General features: G+C 40.0%; 1 protein-coding gene and 1 long non-coding RNA gene across 5 annotated transcripts in view; one reads left to right on the top strand and one right to left on the bottom strand.

Moving 5' to 3' along the window:
• Positions 1-3,101, bottom strand: part of esr2b (estrogen receptor 2b) — a 68,427-nt gene extending 65,326 nt beyond the window's left edge. The window contains exon 1 of one of the 4 annotated variants that reach the window (XM_082517235.1): positions 2,990-3,101. The gene's annotated coding sequence lies outside the window, so the exon portion shown is untranslated. Of the gene's footprint in view, positions 1-2,875 lie in introns of all 4 variants that reach the window. The other 3 variants (XM_082517237.1, XM_082517234.1, XM_082517236.1) reach the window with 3 other exon arrangements.
• A 376-nt stretch (positions 3,102-3,477) lies between these two features.
• On the top strand, positions 3,478-6,356 carry LOC309696126. Its single transcript, XR_014273342.1, has 3 exons — positions 3,478-3,569; positions 4,176-4,334; positions 6,208-6,356. It is a non-coding gene; the product is annotated as an uncharacterized lncRNA (long non-coding RNA).
• The last annotated feature ends 14,066 nt before the right edge of the window (positions 6,357-20,422 follow it).

Genomic DNA, 20,422 nt, shown 5'->3' with positions numbered 1-20,422 from the left:
GTCAGTTAAAACCCCAGCTAATAAATAAATTCTTTCATTCTTTGATATATAAAAAAATAACACGTGATAGTGCCTCCACAAGCCAACAAGCAATCACCAGCAGATCGGCTGATGATCAAAGCATCAGCAGTAACACTGTTCATTACGAAGTACATCCATAAAGAGGATGCCACGCCCAAGGTTCAAATTGCCAACAAGACTTGTTTCCCTCCCAAAAGCAACACAATAAGAAAAGCTAAATTACAAGTAAATCCTAATAAAGACGCCAGATTCTAGAACACCAGTCCTCCGTCAAATAAAGGACAAAGCTATCACTAAGCGCTCTCACTTGCCACACCTGAGAGAGGGAGAGGATGAGTGAAGGAGGAAGGAGAGAGAGCAAAGAAAAGGGAGAGGAAGCAAACACAAGGAGAGGGCGGGTAATAGACCAGCACACTGAGTGAGCCTTAAAGTGCAAGGATCTTTGACAGGTTTCATCAGTCTGACTAAATGTAAAATCATCAGCATTTTATTTATGATGATCAACAACAACAAAAAACAGTTGTTATTCTTAATCCTTTCAGACAGCCTAATTTTCTTCAGTGTGTATTTAGCATGAAACAGATTGTGGACAGGAAGAATCCAAAGCAAGGAAGAGCACTGTTTTAGACGTATAAAATAAAAGTAAAGCAAAATACTGTATTGTCACGTTACAACTTTTGTAAATGTATACACCACACGCATTTGGGTCATAGTCGTGCACTAATTTAAAGAAGACTGCACTGCATATTTAAACAGTGCACACTCCAAAACGTATATCTTTCACGAGGCAGCGGCTTTATTCAGCATCTATAAAGCGTCTGTTAACATGTGTACCCCATGAGAGAAGGGCGGGACAACCATCAAGGATTCGACGTTACAAAAGCAAAAAACCTGTCAGTCTGCAACTTTCAATACACGAGTTTGACGCCCAGTTTCAGATTAACAGACATCAGAAGCCAAATGAAACTAGTTTCCTTCTGAAATGAATCATTATCGAGCATTCTGAACATGTGCAGTTTGATCCCACTCCGATCTTCTTCTCTCCGTGGCACTACAAAGCACGGCACACAGTCCTCTTACTGGTGCTACACCTGCCTGCAGGGAGAAGACTGCAGCACACCTCTTATGGGCTCACTAGTGCCATGTTTTAGTCACATAGTGTTCTCGTGTATATCGGGTGACGGACGACCTGTGGGCTGCATTGGGAGGAGGTGGGGGTTGGGGGGAGCAGAGTGACCTTGAAGAGTTTTCGTTGCCAAACTGTGGAATTCTTTTCAATGGGAATGAAAACCGGAGATCGGAAGGGGATGTACACCAAGCCTGAAATCTTATTTCTAGTAACGGCAGGACTTCCCTCCATCCTCCCCTCCACACACACACACGTGCATATTTTCATCTCCCACACAGCTAAGTTATTCGCGAGTGGAAAAGGAATCTGGTATTTACAGTAACAGCCAGATTATAATTACACCGTGAGCAGTCTCAAGGCTGCGGAGAGGAGGCTGCCAGGCTTACATCCACTGTGTGGCCTGAAGAACACAAGCAGATAGTCAGTTTTGTTGATGTGATAAACTAATCGCCAGGGCCGTCTAAAGATTAGAGTGCAAATCCTCACATAAAAACCACAGCAATGCTGTAATAAGACGTGGAAGAACGCCTTTAATGCACGCTCCTGAGAGGACAGGATTAAGAAAAGGGAAACTTGAAAATACAGCAAAGCCACATTTAAGGTTCAGAACACACACACACACACACACACACACACACACACGTATCAGGCATCTGCAGGATGAGTCTAAGAACATGTCTTTATTTTATGTAGGAGATGTTTGATTAACTAATGTGACTGGGTTGATTCACAACCACCGTTTGTTTTTTAAATCTATACATTTTAGCTGCACAGAGGAAGATTTAAGATTTAAAGTGAATGCAGTACAACTGTGAAGAAGGACAAATTAAACCAGAATCCTCTTTAGAATGGAGTTTTTAAAAGATGGAACTAGAATGACAAAATCTAATGAAAAATATTAACTAATTTTTGCCTTTTTGTGTATATATATATATATACCTGCTTCCTTTATTTTGTTTTGGGGGCTTTTGTTGACTTTTTTGTCCTTTACGGGTTGAATACAAATTCTGACAAATACAAGGAATCGCAATTAAAACATTTCATTGAATAAGATACTGAAATTGGGCACAAAACATCAGCAGGAGCCTTTACAGCTCCACTCTTTTTATTATTTGATGTGTCTGGGAAAGTTTTAGAAAATTAAAACAAAAAAAAACCTTCATTTTTGCTGGTGATGACAAAAGTCTCAACTTCTCTTCACTGACTGCGTGAAAAAGCCTGGCTTCTTCCTATCAGAGCCACATTAAACTAATGGCAACCCAAAAGGTTAAGTGGTATGATTTTTCTCCTAATTCAACTTTTTTTATTTTATGTAATCTATACCAACCTCTGTGCTGTGAGCCAATACAGTCCGCAACCAAAGACCAAACCTTTTCAGAAAAATGTCAGTCTTACCTCTTAAAATTCCCTAACAACTGAGCAAACTACATTTACTGTAATGTGACAGTAAATGTTACACATGTCTCTCTTCAACTCTGCTCACACTGCACGCCTCATAATTGCAAAAGCATATTTTATGGTTGAGAGCAATACAATGAGATATTTTATGCTTACACATCTCCTACACAGTAAATTTAAGCTTAATTGAACCTTTTGCCTTTATTGGTAGAAAGTCTGTCGCAGCAGTTTTACCCATGTCAGTCAAACCATGAACTCTCTGAGATCGGTAAAGTTGGTCGGTTAGAGCACAATCAGAATTGACTGTTGAACCGAGCAGAGATGCACCTGTTACACTGGGAACGATCCGGTCAGTTTCACTCCTCCCTTCCGCGCTGCGGTCACTCTCTGCTCATCTCAGTGGAAAAGAAATCACATCTTACTTTTCTCCATTTCACGAACCTGTCACGGGAACATATCAGCTGCTGTGTCTGCCGCTTTACTTCTTTGGGTTAAACGTCAAAGTCGCCGCAAACACTCAATAAACGAAAGCGTAAAAGTGAAACTATAAACTACGCGGCACGTGCACCTCGGCTCTTATTCCTCCGCGTTATTCCTCCACGAACTTTTTCCTTGATGGTGTGTCAATAATATTTCCACTCAGTCCCTCTCCAGCCCACCAAATCCTACGTTTAAGGTTTGTCCCATTCGGAGACGTCACTGGACACGCCTTCTTAGCGCGCAATAGGAGGAGGCTCGGAAACTGAGCTGTGTTCCAACACGGAGAATTAAGCCCCCGAGTGCGTGTGTGTCCGCACACGTTACTCCTCAGGAGCTGTTTGTCGTGTAATAAAAGAGACCACCTCGGTGCTGTGATGGAGTCCAGACTTTATCTCTGTGATTTCCGCGCAATCTTCACCTGTTCTGAGTTCATGATTGCAAAAAAGGAGCACAGCAAAAGCATGAGTCCACCAAGGCCCACAGAACACCAGCTGTGCGCCAGTGATGCTCATGTTGAACTGCCAGATATCGTAAAAAGAAGGTAAAGAGCATGACAGGAATAAATCACCACAGAGCAACCTAGACACGCACGCACAAAGCAACGAGTTTCAGTAAAATGCAACTGAAATTTATAACATCAAAGGTTTTTTTTTTTTATTAAAATCATGAATCGTTAAGTATAAACTTGATTTATACAATCAAGTAAATTTCATTTAAGCAGATTCTATTCAAGTTAACGTTTTAGCACTTACAATATAATCATATGAAAACTTACATGTAATTAATTCTTTAGAACTGAAGAAGCCTCTTGCATGAGAGGTGAAACTTCTTCAACAAACTTAGAGAAGTCCAGTCACCTTCTTTTTAAAGCTCCTAGGTCTGCCGTGACCTGGATGACTGAGAAGCTACACAGACCTACATGTGACTACAGTCCCACTAAGAAGCTTCTGATATTTGTTTCTTAAGAGTCTCTTAAGATTGAACCCTCTGTGATCGCTCATTTTCATTCACGTTTAGTAAAAAACTTACAAGTCGCTCCACATTTTTTGGGGATGTTTAATGGTTGAAGCTAACTCACACACCACCCATTAAGCCTCTGTATTACTGTTTTGTGCAAAATACCCACCTCTATTGTTTATTTTGGCAGCATTGTACCATCACCTCACAGAAAGAATGTTCCGAGTTTGAAACTCCTGCTCAGCTGTGACTCTGTATGGAGTTTGGATGCTCCCCTTGAGCTGATGCTGGATTCATCCAGGTTCCCCCTGCCGGCTGCTCTAAATTGGCTGTAGGTGTTGTTGTGAGGGTATGTCCTGTATCTTCTTCTGTACACATTTATTCAGATTATTTCACAAAATAAAATCAGGAGAGTGTCCTTGTACCATGTGCAGATCTTATAAAGCATCCCATCCAATTTCTTGGAATTCCCTTTGCATTATCATGTTATTATCGTCATATTTTTTCTTTTTGTTTTCATTGTGCTAAATGTTTTACACAAGTCTGCATAACTTTGATCAACTCTAACAGCCTTTCAACAGATTTTTGTATCGTTTGAACTCTGGTCAGTTCTGAGGCTGCTCTAATGTATGTCGGTATTCATGCTATAATTACTTTCTGCTTTTGCATGCAGCCTGCAAAGTACCAGTCGTTCTTAATGGTTCACTGTTAATCTCAGAACATACTATGCAAAATAAATAGATAAATAAAAAAATGTGAACATTTTAAATGGCCTTAAGTCAGACTAGAGGCCATATGAGCTGTGAGGCAAGGTACATTTTAAACAAAGGGAAACACAGAAGATTAAAACTGTTTCTGTCTTGTAGCTTTATTATGTGAAATTAGTCGACATAGAACATTCCCCAAAGCATCACACTGCCTCCTCCAGCTTGCTTTTATCCATGTAATGTAAAAGAAAGCATGATTTATCACGTCAGGCCACCTCCTTCCATTGCATCACGGTCCAGCTCTGATACTCATGCGCTCAGTGTTTGTGCTTTTGATGGTGAACAGGGTCAGCATGGGCACCCTGACTAGTTTGAGGCTATGCAATAACATACACAACAAACTGTGATACACTTTGTGTTCTGACACCTGTCTCTCAGGATCAGCATCAACTTTTTCCACAGTTTCAGCTACAATAGCTCGTCTGTTTGACTGGACCAAACCAGTACACATAATGTCGTGCTGGATCGGTGTATTTATCACGTATTAGTACAAGCGTTGACTCCCACGTTGGCCATGGCTTGTTTTGAATGTTTTGACATTGTGATCTTTCTTTATGAGACATGTTAGACTGTTGCGTTAGTGACCATAAGGTCACTCCCTGGACTCTGGCTTCACTTTGGTGAGTTACCTCTTTTTTACCACTTGAGGCTGCCAGTGTACAGCACTGCATTTAAAACAGCTTAGCACACTAACTCATATGAAACACGCATTCTCTGCGTGATCGTGCTTTCACAGCTTATTGTAGAAAGTGTCATTAAAGAGTACATTTTTCAGTCTTTTAAATTGTTGAGGGAGGCATTAATTACTCTGTCTGTAAAAGCTCTAATTTTCCCTTCACATGTGTAATTAAGTACCACAATTATTTTGATTTTATTTTCTGTGCCAATATTTTTTCTGTTTGTGTAGGTGTTGCTTTTATTATAAAAGCATTGATGTGACTATATTGAAGAGTGACTTTGCAGTGATGTAAATCCAGGGAATCACTGTTCTAAAATTTGATTTCAGTTTCTCAAAAATTGCTTAGAAGTGTAAGGTCATCCTGTTTCATCTCAGCTGTGTCTCTCAGTGACCTGGTCATTTTTGAGGATTGTTTCAAAGTCTGGCCATGAGCTCCAATCAACCCGTGGCTGAGGGTCCACAGCGGGCCTGAGCGTGGAATATTTTACAGCTGATCTGAGCTAAAATGCAAAGCTTGAGAAAGTTAATAAAATGGTTTCTTAGAGAGGTCAAAGAGGTCATTCAAACTGATTTTTGTCCTTTTATGAAAAATGTATGTCCTGTCAGTGCTGCCTGGTAAAACCATAATGAGGAGTTATGCTCTGAGCCTTGAAGGCCAGTTAAACCAGAAAGTCATATTCAGCCACATTTCCTCTGAAAAACAGTTGGTGTTAATCTCTGGGTCTCTTCCACATCACGTCTTTTATTCTGTCTTCGTTCTCTCTCCCCAATGGCAGATGGCCCCGCCCCTCCCTGAGCCTGGTTCTGCCGGAGGTTTCTTCCTGTTAAAAAGGAGTTTTTCGTCCCCACTGTTGCCAAGTGCTTGCTCATAGGGGGTCATATGATTGTTGGGTTTTTCTCTGTATGTATTATTGTAGGGTCTACCTTACAATATAAAGCGCCTTGAGAGGCGACTGTTGTTGTGATTTGGCGCTGTATAAATAAAATTGAACTGAACTGAGTTGATGATTCAGTCACTGTTTTGTGCTTCTTTTCACTGACTGTGGCTTGAGTTAAGGAGGCATATTGTGCAATACCCTTTGACTAAATACCGTCCACTTTGTTCCTCTTTTATAGAGTTGTTTTAACCCATTGTCTCCACGAATTACAATTTTCATGACTGTAGAGTTTTTCCAGGGAAACTATAGCTTCCAGTATGGTTGGCACCTACAATTATCCAGTTGGTTCAGTTTGTTGTCTGTTTGTTGGACAGAATTACTCAAAATTATGAAGATATTTGCTACAAACTGGCACAAGAGCGCCCTGATCCAATTTAGTGGAAACTTTGGATCTATGACTTTTATAAAGGATTCTTTACCATTATGAGACAGAGCACCACACAGGTTGGAGTGGCAAAATGTTCTCCAAAAACAAAACCAAGAAAAAAAAACAAAAACACATCCAGATATATTAATATGGATACAGATGTCCATATCTTAGTTTGTGTGGAAGGAATTTGCAGCCTTGACAATGGTATGCAGTCCCAGACTGCTTAGTAGTGATATACCTATACTTTTTTTGCCCCCCCACCCCCCTCTTTATACTCTTTCTTTCTTGACATGTTTAATATGCTTACTATCAGAAGAGAAAATGAACCTTGTGTAGTCTAAAAACTTTTTTATTTAATCAAACTGTAATGTTGTTGAACTCTGACGGACGTGTCTTTTAATCTTGTCAACAAATCCTTAATCATCTAAATCTGCCATTTATCATCTTGTAAAATGTTCCCTCTGCTTCTGTTGCACATCTCCCCGGACACTCTCTGCTTCACCAGCCCTGTGCAGCTGGTCCAACCCCTGCCTGCCTCCTTAAACTGGGGTGTTTAAATCTCTTTACCTCTGTTGTGAACTTCACACAAAGTTTGTGGTAACAAAATCAAACTGACGAGGATCTCGTTTGAAAAACACACACACTCACGAGACAAAATAAAAACAGACTGCTCAAAGCAAAAGCAGAGCCCTCACAGCTGGTAGTACAAAACACAGTGACAACGTGCGTATTAGATACCCTCAGTGCCAAAAGCATAAATATGAAAAAATAGGATCACCAAGAATATCCTAAAAATGGCATTGAGGGGGGTGTTACAGTGAAATAAACCCCAAAAAGAAGCCAAATTTTCATCTGAAAATGTTGAATTTTAGTAAAAACAATGCTCTGTAGTTTGATACTGGCGTTACAGACAAAGCAGATGTTTAAAGCCTTTGGACGCACATTTGAAATGCACTCATTCTCCTTATCAGCTGGAAACATTAAAGCCGTAAAATGACTTTTTCGAACGGATAAAAACTTTTGAACAGCAGCAATGTTGAGCCTGTTCCAAAATTTGAATGTACATGTGTTGAAGGTGCGGGTCTTGTTGAATTACTAAACATACTTTCTTTAATTTTTCGAGCCACAAAAACAACAACTTTTAATTTTGTCTGTGAAGGTTCTCAGTCATCCAGGTCATCGTAGTCAAAGGAGCTTGGAAAGAAAAGCGTCTGGACTTCTTTAAGTTGCTTGAAGACGTTTCACCTCTCATCCGAGAAGCGAGGGAGGATAAGAAGGACAGACGCAACAACATTGTCATCCCCTATGTAGCCGGTGTATCAGAGAAACTCAGGAGAGTTTTCTCCAAGCATGACATCCCAGTGTATTTCAGACCCAGCAACACGCTCAGACAGAAACTGGTTCACCCAAAGGACAAAACGCCAAAACACAAACTTAACAATGTGGTGTATGCTGTACAGTGCAGCGAGGAATGCTCAGACCTCTACATTGGAGAGACCAAACAGCCACTTCACAAGCGCATGGCACAACACAGAAGAGCCACCTCCACAGGACAAGACTCAGCAGTCCATCTGCATCTTAAGGATAAAGGACACTCTTTCGAGGATGCCAATGTTCACATTTTGGACAGAGAGGACAGATGGTTCGAAAGAGGAGTGAAAGAAGCCATCTATGTCCACTGTGAGCGACCATCTTTGAACAGAGGCGGTGGTTTACAACACCAACTGTCTGCCATCTATAATCCAGTTTTGAGATCCCTTCCCAGACGCCTTAACGCCCACTCACATCCTGGGCCATCTGACCTCAGGAATTCGCATGATAAGGTGGGGCCAGGTTTCACAATGAACACACCCGAAACTCTGGCTGATTGGGACCCACGCCCAGTTTCACACCTTGGCTCAGGCGATTAGAGGATCATCAGGGGGTCCTTTTGTCCCTCTGTGGGGGGAAACTCCCACTAGGTTTATATCTGGGACTCTCCACCATTTGACCTTAGAACTGAAGAAGCTTCTCGGATGAGAGGTGAAACGTCTTCAAGCAACTTAAAGAAGTCCAGACACTTTTCTTTCCAAGCTCCTTTGACAACTTTTAATTTTCTTCTGCTTGAGTATCGGCCTCGGGTAGCTCTACTTATCATTGCTCAGTCAGTTGTCTGTTTGTGCTACTTTTTTCAAGGAGCAGTGGATTATTGGTAAGGGTGACTTTATGTGTTTAGTTACTTAAGTGGAAGTACTTTGGAAAGTTTTACCTTACATACATAAAGCTGACAGTACAGCTTCTGAGGTATCTGTTTACAAAATGTTATAATCTATTCAAAGCTTCTTTGCAATTTTACGTTGATAAACATTATCCTTAACACATTTGGCCCACATAAAGTACTATGGCCATCACACGGTCATTTAGAATTGTTTAAATAACTCGTGTCTTAAGTCCTTCCATCAAACAGAAAAAAAAAAAACATGGTTCACTTTTACATCACAAAATGTTAGAAATATAAGCTGTTCATAACAACCTGAAAGGTTGGGAGGTTAAAATGCAAACCAATGGAAGCAGATGTAGAAGACAATAATGTCTCAGAGCACACGGTGTCTATTATTGTGCAGACATGTATAAATAAGAGCTTAATAAAGACGCTTAATTTCTTAAGAAATAAACAGGTGGAGTGATCTTTATCAAAAGTGGATGTTGCATCTGTGGCTAAACCCCTGTACCCAAAAAACTTTAAAAATCTACTGTGTGTGAGGCTGTGTAAGTAAAGCTTGCCCTTCACACCCGCGTGTAACAAACCATTTGTTGGGGGTTGTGGATTTGGCACCTCAGCATTGTGAAAGTGGGGAAACATGTTTCTGGCTCTGCATAAGATTCCTCCTTACAACTTAGAATCTCAGTTCTAAATGAAATTCAGATGTTTTTTTAAGTATGGCTAATGTATTATTTGACTTCTAAGGCACACACACACACACACACACACACACACACACACACACACACACACACAGAGAAGAAGAAGAGGGGGTCGTTTTACTACGCATCATAAAAACGCAATCATTCATCTTCCAACTGTATCTTTCTGTTCTGGCTTTAGAATCATTGGTTGTTTACTGAGCCGTACTTTGGGAGTCATACTGTTGTGATACTGGGGAGAAAAGGGTAAGGTCTGATAGACTAAACCATTACACACAAAACTTGAAAAACCTAAAGAGTGTGTGAGACTGCTAACTGTGTTGTTCAGCAATAAACTTATCTATAAATGTGTTAGTAAAGAGCGACTTGTACTTCTGTCCCATTAAGCAACGGTTTAACAAATTTCACTGCAAACTATAAAAGGAATCTGGATTTAAATAGAACATAGTAGTGATGGATTAAGTGCAGGAAACACTAGTATAAGGTGTCTATTGAACAAATCTCCTTCAGCGTTCAAAATTACCAAAGTGAGGACCACAGGCGTTTCTCTCAGTTGGTTATGTTCAGGGAAAAAGCAGCTAAATACGCTGAGATTGCTCCACATTGTTAGTGAGTTAACTCTGGATATCTGTAGGTTTAGTCAAACTTGGAGTGAACAAAAGCAGAAAAACAGTAAAAGATGCAGACGGTGAAAGTCTGGTTTATTTCATGAACACAATGAAACATTTTACAGTCCGTAGAGCAAAGTAGCATACATGATAAATAGATACACATAACACGGACAGTGAGAAGTAAAACTCGTCGACTTACCACATGTTATATTCTGTAAACTTAAAATAACCACAGAAATTAGAGTTTAGTGTTTTAAGTCATCTATTAAAAAACATGAGTCAACATTACTGAAGTGACACTTTAACAATGCTTCTTATCACCGTGTTTATGATGATAAAACATGTTCTCTCATTAGTAGTTGTCTGCGCTGACACTTGTCATGAAAATGTCCTGAGCCAGGGTTCAAGCTTCCTCTTCAATTACCATTGATCATTAATAGGGTCACAAAAGATTTGTCACATTATCCCCATAAACAAAATGCTTTTATAGAAATCATTGTGACACAAATATTTAGATTCTTGATTCACAATGTGCACGAACTCAAAATCTTTAGTTTCATATTTATAAAGTATCACAAAGAATACATTTATACCATTGTATGAGCTACACTTCTTGTAAAAACTGATTGAAAATGCGTTTGAAAAAAGCTCCTGTCAATATGAACAGTCACATAAAATTCATTCCAATTTTTTGCCTTTGCTTCAATTAAGATGTTTCTTTAAATCTACAACAGCTTCCTTTTCAAAAAGTTTACTGACATAGTAAGGAAGTAGCTAGGGACCTCAGTAAGTATGAGCAACAACAGCTTAGGGACTGTTTCTACAATAAAGAGGAATTCATCATCATCCGCAGTTCATCAAAAAAAAAAGTGCCATTAAAAACAATTCAGCAGATCCTCAAAGTATGGATACAGACTGTTTTAAGCTGTAGAGGTACGCTTCATGTACTTATCAACATGCAGTTTAGAGGCTTGCATTAGAGTGCTTTGGTGCTTGGGCCTCTTTTATTTAGCACGGTTATACCATTGTGCATTTAGCTATATAAATATGCTCAAGAGTCTATCGTATGTTTGTCATGCAATTAAAAATTCAAAAATAAAATTTTTAAATCAGTAACTTTGCAACTTTAGAGGAAATGTTTTGGAATAACAAATGTGTCACATTTTAAACAGGGTTTGAATAATCAGCGTTAACACAGAGACATTTATGCGCTGGGTATAACAGACATGCTTACCTTGTGAAAGGCCCTCGGATGTCTTGGAGCAGAGAAACACGGTGTATTGTTGCTTTTCTCTATTGTATAAGCAGCGCCCGACTGTCAGAAACGCTCTGTGCGGGTAGCAAAGTCGGATCCAACGCACATCCAGGAATCCGTGTGAAAGAAAGGTGTCGCTGCAGCTAGGCTCTCAGGATAGTGAGGCTTTTATTTATATTTGCATTCTGGTGCGTTAAAACTAGCAGCCTCTGTGTCCCGCTTGGATCCTCATTCCGAAAATTCAGACATTTAAATAAAATGGTGAATTGGCTAGTGATGAGGAGCCACTTAGATCCGTAAAATGAGGTTTGATTAAATTAAACTCTTATGAACAGCTATGAATTCTACCTCTCTGCTGATGTGTTCCAAACAAACGATGTTTTCTACATGTCCAAACTGTGTGCTAACTACCTCTCACCGCTGTGTCTGGGATCTGAAAAAATAAAAAGTTAAAACGATATACCTTGCGGCAGTTGTGAAGTGCTGAGAAACTACTGTGTGTCTGATGGGGTGTTTTTATATAGGTGGACTTGGTTTCAGTTGGCCTCTGACATGATAAGATAAGATAAAGGAAACTGTTTGTAATGGAACTACAGTAGGAATGTGTGCTGGGATGCTCTTGATAAGGGAGCCTCTTTTATTGTTTTATGACTTGTTTTGCTGACTGTTGGGGGCCTAACTGTAACCAATTCTGTCTAACTGTTGCAGAGTTAAGAATCTGTAGTTTTTAGAAGCAACACAAGAAAAGTTTATTTCTAAAGGAATACCTGTTGTTTGTGGTGCTCTATTTAAAACTATTAGCCTCTGTGTCTTTTCGGAGCGCTAAAGAAAAAAGTAGTTAAATCATCCACGTGTAATCAACAAGTCTTACTGTTGCAGTGTGTTTGTGACTAGTAGATAATTATAGGGCTGGTTGCATTAAAGGAACATTGGGGGTTGATACAGTGATAGTGTGGCTAGGTGTGAATATGTGCTTTTAGAAGTATCACAGTTTATTTCTAAAGGGATACATGTTGTTTGTGGTATTCTGTTTAAAACTATTAGCCTGTGAAACTATTAGAAAAGTGAAATCTTCCTAAACTAGTTAAATTAAATGCTGTGTGGGGATACAAGGTTTTTAGAAGTATCACTGTTTATTTCTAAAGGGATACCTGTTATTTGTGGCACTCTGTTTGAAACTATTAACCTCTGTGTGTTTCAGAGCACTAAAGAAAAAGCAAACTAGGTATATCACTACTAAGCAGTCTGGGACTGCATACCATTGTCAAGGCTGCAAATTCCTTCCACACAAACTAAGATATGGACATCTGTATCCATATTAATATATCTGGATGTGTTTTTGTTTTTTTTCTTGGTTTTGTTTTTGGAGAACATTTTGCCACTCCAATCTGTGTGGTGCTCTGTCTCATAATGGTAAAGAATCCTTTATAAAAGTCATAGATCCAAAGTTTCCACTAAATTGGATCAGGGCGCTCTTGTGCCAGTTTGTAGCAAATATCTTCATAATTTTGAGTAATTCTGTCCAACAAACAGACAACAAACTGAACCAACTGGATAATTGTAGGTGCCAACCATACTGGAAGCTATAGTTTCCCTGGAAAAACTGTGCAGTCATGAAAATTGTAATTCGTGGAGACAATGGGTTAAAACAACTCTATAAAAGAGGAACAAAGTGGACGGTATTTAGTCAAAGGGTATTGCACAATATGCCTCCTTAACTCAAGCCACAGTCAGTGAAAAGAAGCACAAAACAGTGACTGAATCATCAACTCAGTTCAGTTCAATTTTATTTATACAGCGCCAAATCACAACAACAGTCGCCTCTCAAGGCGCTTTATATTGTAAGGTAGACCCTACAATAATACATACAGAGAAAAACCCAACAATCATATGACCCCCTATGAGCAAGCACTTGGCAACAGTGGGGACGAAAAACTCCTTTTTAACAGGAAGAAACCTCCGGCAGAACCAGGCTCAGGGAGGGGCGGGGCCATCTGCCATTGGGGAGAGAGAACGAAGACAGAATAAAAGACGTGATGTGGAAGAGACCCAGAGATTAACACCAACTGTTTTTCAGAGGAAATGTGGCTGAATATGACTTTCTGGTTTAACTGGCCTTCAAGGCTCAGAGCATAACTCCTCATTATGGTTTTACCAGGCAGCACTGACAGGACATACATTTTTCATAAAAGGACAAAAATCAGTTTGAATGACCTCTTTGACCTCTCTAAGAAACCATTTTATTAATCAGCTGTAAAATATTCCACGCTCAGGCCCGCTGTGGACCCTCAGCCACGGGTTGATTGGAGCTCATGGCCAGACTTTGAAACAATCCTCAAAAATGACCAGGTCACTGAGAGACACAGCTGAGATGAAACAGGATGACCTTACACTTCTAAGCAATTTTTGAGAAACTGAAATCAAATTTTAGAGCAGTGATTCCCTGGATTTACATCACTGCAAAGTCACTCTTCAATATAGTCACATCAATGCTTTTATAATAAAAGCAACACCTACACAAACAGAAAAAATATTGGCACAGAAAATAAAATCAAAATAATTGTGGTACTTAATTACACATGTGAAGGGAAAATTAGAAAATTAGATCTTTTACAGACAGACAAACGTCTGTTTTTACAGACAGACGGGCAAAAAAAGTATAGGTACATTACTACTCTGCTTTTTTGTAAAAGTAACCTTTCTCTAACCTTGACCAAAAGTTTTACATTCATTCAACGACATCTTAACCAATGGTTTTTGTTGTTTTGTAGTTAAACTGGGAGTTTAACAAAAGCAGAGTTTTGCAGAGTTGTCCAGTATTAATGCTGAGCTGTTTGCTCACAGATACAATAACTCATCTTCTATTAGGAATTCTTTGGATCTGAACCATCAAAAGATTTTAAAGATCCAGTCCATAACGTAAGCAGTCCTTAAACGTAAAGATTTAACTTGAAAGGACCAAGAATGCCTACTTTAGAGGTAACCACAATTTTATCCAAGGGGCTTGACCTTTATTTTTACTTGAATTTCAAAAGATTACTCACATCTATCAACACGTCTAAAGGTGAACTCTCTGTGACACATTTTGCATGCTTTTGTTAGTAGGTCCATCAGATGCCACTTTACTTTAAAATGGATCGACAAGTAATAAAAACACTTGCTAAGGCAATCTACAGCATTTTTCAAGGATAACAACTTCCCATGGCAAACAGCATTAAGCTACTTTGATTTATAGGAAATAAAAGTGATGTATCAATCTATTTAGGGGATTAAATTATGTCTCATTTAACAGCTGTTCAGTCCTATCCAGTGAAAATATAATTGTTTTCATTCTGTGTTAAATCAGCAGTCCTGTGGTTAAACTAGTTTTAGGATTCCCATTATCTAAATTAAGATGAAACGGGGATAGCTTTTCTCCAAACCGTGCCAAATCAAATCTTCATAGTAGCGCTGTAGCGCCCTCTTGTAATTAGGCAGCAGGTGAAAACAGCTAAAGACAAAGTAGTGTTTTAAGAGCAGAGCTCTGATCAAAGCAGTTCTGTGATGCTTTGATGTTAAAACCTTTAAATTTCCGAAGGTAACATCAAACAAAGCAAGTGCTGACCTAAGCAGGATTTGAATCCAGAGGTAAAATCAGTGGTCAGCAGCTTTATGTTCAAACAACTCTTCTCTGACTCTGTTTGAATTTAAGAGTTTTTTTCTATGATAGAAACACCTTAAAGGAAGAAAAGCACATGCAGCCAGTTTGTTTTCAGCTTGAAATGTGACATATTGTACATGACAGAAACACGGCAACAAAGCAAAGAAAAAGCTGGAGGAGAATGCACCAAAGAAGTAGTAAATGGAGTTTGGATATAGAATCCAGCTTTGCTTTGTACTGCTCTGTTTGCCTCAAATGATTCATTTATCCGTTTTTTAGTCCTTTTGAAAATACCAAATGCTTGTTCTGATTCCTAAATTCTTTCTCTGCCTACTTCAATTATTTTCTGATAATTCTATTTGCCATATTAGTCTCTGAAACACTCTGCAGCAGGATGTTATACGATACGAGGCAACACCAGCAGACTATTTCCTTTCTGCAAAATCCAGAGCGAATGGAGGAACTGCGTGTTCCCTCTTGTGTCCTCTCTTCTCCTTTAACCTTTGCTCTAATAGCACAGAGACCAGTGAGAGAAAAATGATAAATGCGTCCTCCCCCTCGCACTGGGAAATGTGTTTGTGTGTGTGAGTGGGAATAAGGGCCGTGAACTTGAGCGTATGTTTAAGAGAGTGTGTGTCACATGTCCTCTGGATAGGGTATGTGCGCTGATTTTTAGCCGCTCTGCTTCTTGTGAGTCCAAATTTTTTTGCAAATGCAAGCTGAATCATCCTTTGCCCAATTTCTTTTTCCCTAATCATGTCTAAATTAGTTTCATTGACCCTCTGTGCTCCGGCTGCTCTGACAGTAATGACAGATGGGTGGAAGGGGCTGGATTCTCAGTGCTTTCATCCTGCTGTTCCCTATTACCGCAGTGATAGCCTGAATATTCACGTGCATGTAGTCTGCAGAGAAGCAGTTTAGGTCAGGAAGGGATTGATGAGTTATAATATCTGTACAGATACTGTATTTCCTAAATAAATAAAAGAGGCAGAACAGAGCACAGGGAAAACTAAACATTTCATCTCAGTGCTTCTTAGCAGAACTCAACGTTAGGCTGACAGCTGACCTGAATTTTGGATTTTGATAATGAGGTCATTATTTTGAACATTTGAGCTAATTGCTGCACATCCTAAAAGCCAGATAAACAACACTGATTTCTGTGGGTGAGAGACATTTGCTGGGTCTAAATTTGAATACTTCTGTTAATACAGATGCAGTTGGCCTACGATACAAACATACTTACATGATTAAATATGAGATACATTTAACAACAGTGTAAAGTCAATGCATGTAAATTAAATCTTCTCCATGATGTTGCCCAATGGTTTCTGGACTCTTTGTTTTGATCACTGCCATGTGGTGGGTTTTTTTGTTTGTTTGTTTGTTTGTTTGTTTGTTTGTTTGTTTGTTTGTTTTGAATGAGGCTAATGGCTTAAGTGTCAGCTAACACTAGCAAGCTTGATTAGGAAGCTACATTCAAGAACCGCATGTGTGCATAACAAAAATCCATATTAATGATCAGAAATTACACCAACAGCACAAACACAGTGCAGAACTGTTCAGTAACTTCAGTAACTCAAATGTCACAGACTGTAAATCAAAGCAGCCATGCCCCAGACTTTAAGAATGAAAGAACTCCAAATGGATGAGTTAGCTTATACTCACTATAGTTCATTTGCTGTGAGCGCAGAGGAAAGTGCAGAGGATAAAACTGCTTTGTTGTACCAGACCGAATACATGCTTGGATTTGGATGTTTTTGTATCACCAGAGAAGTTGGTTGTTCAGTTCTTGTGAGTAAAGTTTCTGTTGATGGTATCTGTTCAGAACTGTTACTTAGCACTAATTAGCATGTTTAGTGTCAATATAATGCACCCATATAGTTCTTGAATCCTAACATAAAGGTTCAGAGAAGCATATGAACAACTGCTTTTGCCTAATAAATTTGGATTGAAATAAATTGACAAGTGATACTGAAACTTAAGAACTCCACTTTTCATAGCCTTTAGCGATCTCAAGGCCACAAATGACTGGGTTCCAAGGGATGCCTCATTTTTCTGTCTTGATATTCACCTCAGACTTTACACTGTGGTCTTTACAGCAGCTTAAAGTGTGCGTTAAAGGAACCACCAGCTTCTTTGAGACTTCAGTAGGATGTCAGTAAGGTGCCCTAAACTCCCCCTACTCTTTAACTTGTACAGGGACTTTGTAGTGGGAGCTGCCTACAGTGAAATAATGAAAATATACCCTGGAGCTGGCTTTAGACTGGAGTACTGCATTCCAAGTGATGTATCACCATCAGAACTACATCACAAAATACCACCATCAGGTCAGACAACCTGGTCATACTTGTGAACTCAGCAAAAGAATTTGTGAAAGAGTGAGTCGCTCTTAGGAGCTCAGGGAATTCCAGCATGGTACCCATCTGCACCGTATCCTCCTGCTGGCTGTAGATTTGTTGATGCGTCCTTCTACAATGTATTCAAAACGGCAACATTAATGATTAGCAGTATACAGAGTTCCCAACTTTCTGGCTAGTAACGAGTCAGTGTATTTGTAGTCATACAATACATGCAAGCATGAAAATACTTAAAGACTCAAATTAAATGTATCAGTATATGGAAGTATCTGATTTGAGAAACTTTTCACGTACCCATTTACATTTAGAAATGTTCAATCCTACACCCGCTTTCCCAGATGAATGTGCCTGATCCCATCTACCGGTGGATCACTGACTTCCTGACGGACAGGAAGCAGCATGTGAGGCTGGGAAAGAATGTCTCGGACTCCCGGACCATCAGCACCGGCTCCCCTCAGGGCTGTGTTCTTTCTCCTCTGCTCTTCTCCCTGTACACCAACTGCTGCACCTCCACCCACCAGTCTGTCAAGCTAATCAAGTTTGCAGATGACACCACCGTTATTGGGCTCATCTCGGACGGGGATGAGTCTGCCTACAGGAGGGAGGCTGAACGTCTGGTGTCTTGGTGCAGCCACAACTACTGGGTGCTGAATGCCCAGAAGACAGTGGAGATTATTGTGGACTTCAGGAAGCACACAGCCCCACTCCCCTCCATCATCCTGACTGACACCCTCATCACCTCTGTGGACTCATTCCGCTTCCTGGGTACCACCATCACTCAGGACCTGAAGTGGGAGCCCACCATCACCTCCGTCATCAAGAAAGCCCAGCAGAGGATGTACTTCCTGAGGCAGCTGAAGAAATTCAACCTGCCAACACGGACGATGATGCAATTCTACACTGCAATCATCGAGTCCATCCTCACCTCCTCCATCACCGTGTGGTACGCTGGAGCCACTATCAGGGACAAACAGAGACTGCAGCGTGTTGTGCGCTCTGCTGAGAAGGTGATTGGCTGTAGACTCCCATCTCTGCAGGACCTGTACACCTCCAGGACACTGCGGCGTGCAGCTCGGATCTCAGCTGACCCTTCTCACCCTGGATACAGTCTGTTTGACCTGCTCCCCTCAGGCAGGAGGCTCCGGTCCATTCGCACCAGAACCTCTCGCCATAAGAACAGTTTCTTCCCCTCTGCTGTTGGCCACATGAACAATAAACGTACGACTGTTCCCACCACTAACACATGACCCTACGCTGTGTTCACTGCATCATTCCATGTTTTGGCACTGATCACCACCTGCACTCATGTATATATCTTTCTACGTAGCACTTTTAATTCTTATTCTTACTTTTATTTTTTCATGTGTATTTAAGCGCAATTTATGTCAGCATGCACTGAAGCACCGCAGCAATTTCCTAATGTTGTAAACCTGCTCAACATTTGGCAATAAAACCCTTTCTGATTCTGATTCACAGCACAGATAAGTGAAGAACTTCTATAATGAAACAATATCATTTTTGTTACTGCAATGTGATTACTGTACAGTACACCCAGTCCCAGTACTGCTGTAATGCGAATGCAGTTATACAGTATGCTGCACTCAAACACTGCTTTTAACATTGACTTACAGTTAAAGCTAGAAGAAGAAATTATGTTGTTCCATGTTTAACAACTTAATGAGATACTGGGTATGATTGTGCCATTCTGCTCCCAAGAGACCAGAAAGTACAAGAAAAAAGTGCAGCTTGTATTAAAAACTACTTTTATTATTTACTGTGTGTTAGAGAAGCAAGTTTAAAGCAGAGAGGTACATTAACTTAAGTTTGTGAGCGTGGCTGCACCAATCCACCAGCAACATTGTGCATATTTGGAATTTCTTGATGATGAAGGAGGCCAAAGAGACAAACTCACTTCCTTACTATTAAAGTCTACTGATTCCCTTTAAGTTAAACAATATTCAAATTTTGTTAATCTTATCTACCAGTAAAAACTGGCGTAAGAATCAAAGTGAAGTCAAAAAAGCAAAATTAATTTGCAACACTTTTACATATCACGATCACTGATAAACTTCTTGGTTGTTTTCATTTGTTACTCACACTACAATCGAAGACACACTGTGAAATAATCTCTTTTTGGGAATCCGCTCTTGATCTCCTTCCTGAACAATTGTTTTCTCTGAGCTTTTCTCGGCTTGTAATAATGACTGCGATGCTCAGTGGAGTGCAGTGTGGGAGTGAGGAGGAGCGGAAGGAGAGGTTACCTTGAACTCTTCTACCTTCTATCCCATGGATATACTTCCCTCGTCTGGGAAATTTAGAGCTTTTTCAGAATTCTCTGGCAGAACGGACCTTGACCATAAGACATGAACCACATGATCGCAGTTTTTCACCAGATACTCCCTGTTAAGCAAGGATATAGACTCCGAGATAGAAATCACGTTCCAGGAAGTCAGTTTAAGACTCTGTGAGGAAGGGGGAAACATTAGACTGTGATTATTAAAGGCTATGGAGGACTGAAAAAAATAAATATATTAAGTACTTAATAAAATCTAGGCAGTAATTCAGAAAATTTGTTTTTATTCCAATTTATTCCCATTTGGTCAAGTCCCCTCTTATTATTGCAAATAAGTATATAAATATATAGTTGCGAGTCCGATTCCAGCCTGGGGCGCCTGTATCCAGTAAGGATCCAAGGCTAGACCCCCATGTTAACCAAGCCTACCGCAGACATGAGCAAGAGAGATAAATATGAAGGTCCGCATCAGGTGTTGAGGAACCAGGGCACCTTGATGAAGGTATCGGTTTATCCTTCAAGCTCGGGTCCTCTACCAGAGGCCTGGGAGCTTGAGGGTCCTGTGCAGTATCTTAGCTGTTCCCAGGACTGCGCTCTTCTGGACAGAGATCTCCGATGTTGTT

Source organism: Aulonocara stuartgranti, assembly GCF_965226115.1.
Source record: "Aulonocara stuartgranti genome assembly, chromosome: 19".
Lineage (NCBI taxonomy): Eukaryota > Metazoa > Chordata > Actinopteri > Cichliformes > Cichlidae > Aulonocara > Aulonocara stuartgranti.
Note: the sequence above shows the minus strand (reverse complement) of the source record. Positions and strands in the feature narration are given on the sequence as shown.